Raw genomic sequence first — 5,698 nt, forward strand, 5'->3', positions numbered from 1 at the left:
AAAAGCAATGCAAAAGTTATTGCTAATAATGTTTGAAAACCATTTCTTGTTTAGGTAGATGCCGCCAGACAGACTGTCAGATTCTATCAGTGCAACTTCTCATTCTCTGAACCAGTTTGGAAGAAAAAGATGAAAAGAAATAGTGCTGCTCTCATTCCTCGACTAGGGTTGGCTAGCATGCCAATTCTTGCTGGCAGTTGTGAAGACAGTTTCTGAAAAGGCATCTGAGAAAATATCATAACTATAAAATGTTCTTCTGTCTGTAGCAGGAAAGTAAAATGAGATTTTCTTTCTTTCATTCCAGCTTAGGCACCAGCAGATTAACAATAAAATAACAGATAACGAGCATGCCCCCATTCAAAAGCAAGTGCTAGACCATGCACAGAGGAGACTCAGAGGAAATGGCTTAAACTTGATTTTGCAACACTTAACCAGCAGCCAGTGGATCCTGCAGGTTCCAGCTGGTAAGCTACATCATGAAGGAGTTTCTGTCACACTGGGCCCTTGAGTGTCTATATGGAACAGAATACCTCCACATCAACCTAAATGAATAATAGTGTAAGTAAAAAAATAAATAGTTATTACATTAAGTTTTAAGATGTTAACACAGCATAAACTTGTCCATCCGGATCAATACTGGTATAAAAAAGACCAGACTAAAGTGACTGAGAAAATGAACCCCTTTAGGAAATGTGTTGATCCGCTCATCAGGAGACAGCATGATGATCACCCTGGCCTCAGGTGAGGCAGAGGAGTTTCCTGGCCACCAAGACAAAAGCATGTTTTGTGTCATCTGGATCCCATTAGATACAGAGACTTAATGAAAGGAGCTAGGACTTGGTGACATAGTAGGTGCCATTAAAAAAGTAGGGCTGCAAGTGACTTCCAGAATTGCCAAATAAGTATACTTATAAACTTGTTCTCCCTCAAAATTAACACAAATGTAGACAAAAGATCTAAAATGCACCTTTTTAGAACTCTGGAAACTAACCAATGCTACAAAATGAACTAAACCTCAGTTATCCCAGAGAAAACACTAATCTTGGTAAGACAGTGGGGTCTGTGACATTTTAACTTGGAGCTATTCCCACCCACCCACTCTCCCATAGCAGTGGTGCGGGAGCAGAGAAAAGCCAATGGCTTCTAGCCAAAGAAGATGACTGACCTCTTTTGGAGTTCCTTTAAAAGCACCATCCCCAGGAAATACTCTACACTTTGTCTACACTCGGATTCCTGGAAAATCTTTTCCTCAGGGTGTAGTGCCTATTTCATTTGACACAGAATTCAGAGCAGCAAGGTAAGGTGAGCCAACTTCTAGAACATTACTGAAAAAAATAAAATTGCTGCCAACATCTCAGCTGCCTGCAGCTGTGCTTTCAATTGGAGTAGTTTGGCCAGAATGTAAAGGAAATTCTGGAAAGCTAGATGACAACAGGGAACTTTAGAAAGATCCAACACATACCTGATGATCTAAAAGGTTTCTTATATGTGCAAGGCTGTGTGTATTACCAGAAAACAAAAAAACCAAAAACCATGAAAAAGGAAAGGCTGACCTTGAGACACTACACAAGTAGTGAAAGTTAAGACTGTCATAAAGTGCTTGAAATGGGGGTGCCTGGGTGGTTCAGTCGGTTAAGTGTCCAACTTCAGCTCAGGTCACGATCTCGCGGTCCGTGAGTTCAAGCCCCGCGTCGGGCTCTGGGCTGATGGCTCAGAGCCTGCAGCCTGCTTCCGATTCTGTGTCTCCCTCTCTCTGTGTCTCCCTCTCTCTCTGCCCCTCCCCCGCTCTGTCTCTCTCTGTCTCAAAAATAAATAAACGTTCAAAAAAAATTTTTAAAAAAGTGCTTGAAATGTGAAGGTGCTCTTCTCACACAGATCACTTTACAAAGGGTAGAAAACCTATAGACATGGTAATTAAGGAAATATTCTGACTAATCATTGGCTGAACACTAAAGTATACTGACTTGGGTGTGCCCCACAAGAAGCCAGGTTTAAAAGGGAAAACAAGAACTTAAGAACAACAACTAGCTAATAAACAACTCATTGACCACAAACTACCGGGAATACAGAATCTATAAAATTAGTGCAACAGAGTTGATAAACAAGCAAGAACAATGCGCACACACACACACACACACACACACAAAATATTTAAAATGACCAAAAAATACAGTAACAACAAACCTTCAAGAGTTGAAAAATCTGACACCAGAGTTGTTATGCTACCTAGAATATCCAGTGTTCAAAATGAGATGTGAAGAAGAAACAAGAAAGTATGGTATGTATATGGCGGGGAGGGGGCAGTGAGAAAGGTAAAATATCCCTGAGGAGGCTCAGATTTTGAACTTAGTGGAAAAAAAACTTTAAATGAGCTTTTTTAAACATGTCCAAAGAACTAAAGAACACCATGTCTAAGAAGGAATGCCAAAAACTTCTCACAAAACAATGCCACTAAAGAGAGAAAAATTATTAAAAAAAATTAGCCATGTAAGATTCTGCAGTGGAAAATACAATAACCAGATGGTATATCCACTAGAGTGGCTCAACAGTAGATTTAATTGGGCAGAAGAAAAAAAAAAATAGCAAACATGAAGATAGCTCAGTGTTTTTTTCTTTTTTAATTTTTTTTAACGTTTATTTATTTTTGAGACAGAGCATGAACGAGGGAGGGTCAGAGAGAGGGAGACACAGAATCCCAAACAGGCTCCAGGCTCTGAGCTGTCAGCACAGAGCCTGACGCAGGGCTCGAACTCATGGACCACGAGATCCTGACCTGAGCTGAAGTCGGCCGCTTAACCGACTGAGCCACCCAGGTGCCCTCTAGCTCAGTATTTTTCAATCTGAGAAGTAGAAGAAAATTAACGAAGAAAAATAAACAGAGCCTCATAGACCTGTGCAACATGATAAAGCATACATACCAACATACACATAGTGAAAGTCCCACAGAAAAAACTATCCACACCTAGGCCTATCATAGTCCCGTTGACAAAAACCAAAGACAAACAGAAAAATATAAAAGCAGAAAAAGAATTTGACACTCTTGTATAAAAACAGAGTAAACTTCCCTGAAAGAAAAACTAAAGAAGTACTTCAGATTAAAATGTCAGGCCACTGAATAACTTGAATTCACACACACAAAATATAATTTTAGAAAGGCCCAGCACCTTTCATGATAAAAACATTCAACAAACCAAGACTATAAGGGAACTCTCTCAACTGAATATCAGGAATCTATGAGAAACCTATGGTTAACACTATACTTAATGGGAAAGACCAAATGCTTCCCCCGCTAAATTGAGGAGCAAAACAAGAATGCCCATTCTTGCCGTACCTATTTAACATTCTGCTAAAGATTTTAGACAACACACTGAGGCAATAAAAAGAAACAAAGGACATTCATATTGAAAAGGAAAAATTATAACTATGTCTATTTGAAGGGACATGATCAAATCAAAAGGAATCTACTAAATAAAACAGAGTTGAGAAATGAGCTGGATAGCAAGGTAAGATACAAGATAAATACATAAAACAGTTGTATATCTACGCACTAGTAATAATCAACTAAAAACGAACAGAGCAATCTCATTTGTACAGAATAAAATGGAAAAGGAATAAGGGATAAAATGGGATAAAATGCCTAGGAATAAATTTAACAAAAAGAAGTGTAAGACTTTTACATTAAAAAGTGTAAGGCACTGTTAAAGAAATTAAATAAGATCTACATAAATGAGAGATCCCCGTCTTCATGAATTGAAAGACAGCATTTTAAAAATGGCAATAATTTCCCAATTTAGCTTCCAATTCAGCATAATTCTTATCAAAATACCAGTCCTTTGTGTCTATCAATAAAATAGAATTAAGACCAAGAGATAAACACTTATACATATGATTAATTGATTTCCTGCAAGTGTTCCAGGATAATTTAATGAGAGGAAAAATAGTCTTTTCAAAAAATGTTCAAAGGCTTATTAAGAAACAGTTCCCATTACCAGATAAAAGTAAACCATGCCGGGGCGCCTGGTGGCTCAGTCAGTTAAGAGTCCGACTTCAGCTCAGGTCATGATACCACGGTTCATGGGTTCAGGCCCCGCATCGGGCTCTGTGCTGACAGCTTGGAGCCTGGAGCCTGCTTCAGATTCTCTGTCTCCCTTTCTCTCTGCCCCTCCCCTGCTCACGCTATCTGTCTCCATCTCTCAAAAATAAATAAGTGTAAAAAAAAAAAAAAAAAGCAAACCATGCCTATACAGAATTTCATTGCCACTGCCCCAGAAACATACTTTAGCAGTCTTCTCATTACACTTGTTCGTAGGTAGACTAAGAGTAGCAGGAAGAAAAAAAAATGTTCAGTGAAGTTGACTATGCCTGCTGCTATTACAACAACCTGTCCTAGTACCTTTGAAGGTAGCTTTACCTGGCATTGGGGATTATTTTATTTTGAAATTCCAAACAATTCACATTCAATTCATTGTAGTAATGAAGCCTATTTTAACCGCCCCCCCAACAACAAACAAAAACAAAAACAAACAAATAACAACAGAAAACATGTGCTTAAGCTACTTAAAAATCTCCAAGAACCACTTTGGCAGAGTATGAAAAATGCAAACTGCTTTCTGAGAAGTCACATAATATGAGGATTTTATCAATGTTACTCTGGCAATGCTGCTGTCATGACAGGATTTGACTTCTCTGCCTTTAGAATACAAAAAAAAAAGAGGGAGTTTGTATCAGTAAAAATCTATGGTTCACAGACTATTTCTGAGCTTTCAGTCAAAAACTCTTGCAAGAGGCATACTCTATAATTAATTAAAACACAAACTGCTTGCCTCACATTTGACTAATAAAGAAGCTGATACATACAGAGATAGATGTCTTGATTTTATTATATCCCATTTTTATAATTTCATCCACATTCTCCTAACTAAAAACCTTTTCTTAACAACTTAAACAAGAAAAGAAAGAAAAGGAAGAAAAGAGGGAGGGAGAGAGGAAGAATCCTGTCTTTTAATGTAGTCTTTTAAACTTTGTGTTCTAATTGATGTACTTCTATAGAACTTAAAAAATTGATTTAACTAATTAAAATCATTGTATCTCTACAATGTTCCTGGGTCTAAAGGCAATGACTTAGTATGTTCCTTTCAATTTCCAGTTTTCCATGACATAAAACTGCCTAATCTTCAAAAAACCTTATGAAATGCAAATGTTCAGGTCTATATCATAATCAGAAAGAAAACAGTAAACTTCAATATATACTTAAGCGGAGAATGCCATTGTATACGTATGTGAAGGAAACACGTAAAATCAGCAGAACTAGATTGCTCTCTGCCCTGAGAGACTGTGCAGAGAAGGGGGCAGCGGAATCCTAGCAGAAGCAAAGCACAGATATAATTACCCTCAAAAGAGAGTCTCAACCTATATGTCAAATACTAGTCTGAGACCTGACAGAGTAGATATGTGTCAATTAAACAACTCAAAGAAAAGGACTTCAAAGTGAATGCGACAAGAGGAGGTAATCTTGGAAGGCAATGTTTCATGAGGAGGGTAAAATATCTTTGAAGAGGAGATATCTCTCAGAGGACCAGTAATAAAATAAAAATTATATATAAAAAAAAAAGAAGGATGCAAGAGGTAGAAATTAAAAGTCCCCCAGAGGGGCACATAGGTGGCTCAATCGGTTACCCCTCTTACTCTTGATTTCCAC

The sequence above is a fragment of the Puma concolor genome, chromosome D4, assembly GCF_028749965.1.
Source record: "Puma concolor isolate L17-30 chromosome D4, mPumCon1.1.hap2, whole genome shotgun sequence".
In the NCBI taxonomy this organism is placed as follows: domain Eukaryota; kingdom Metazoa; phylum Chordata; class Mammalia; order Carnivora; family Felidae; genus Puma; species Puma concolor.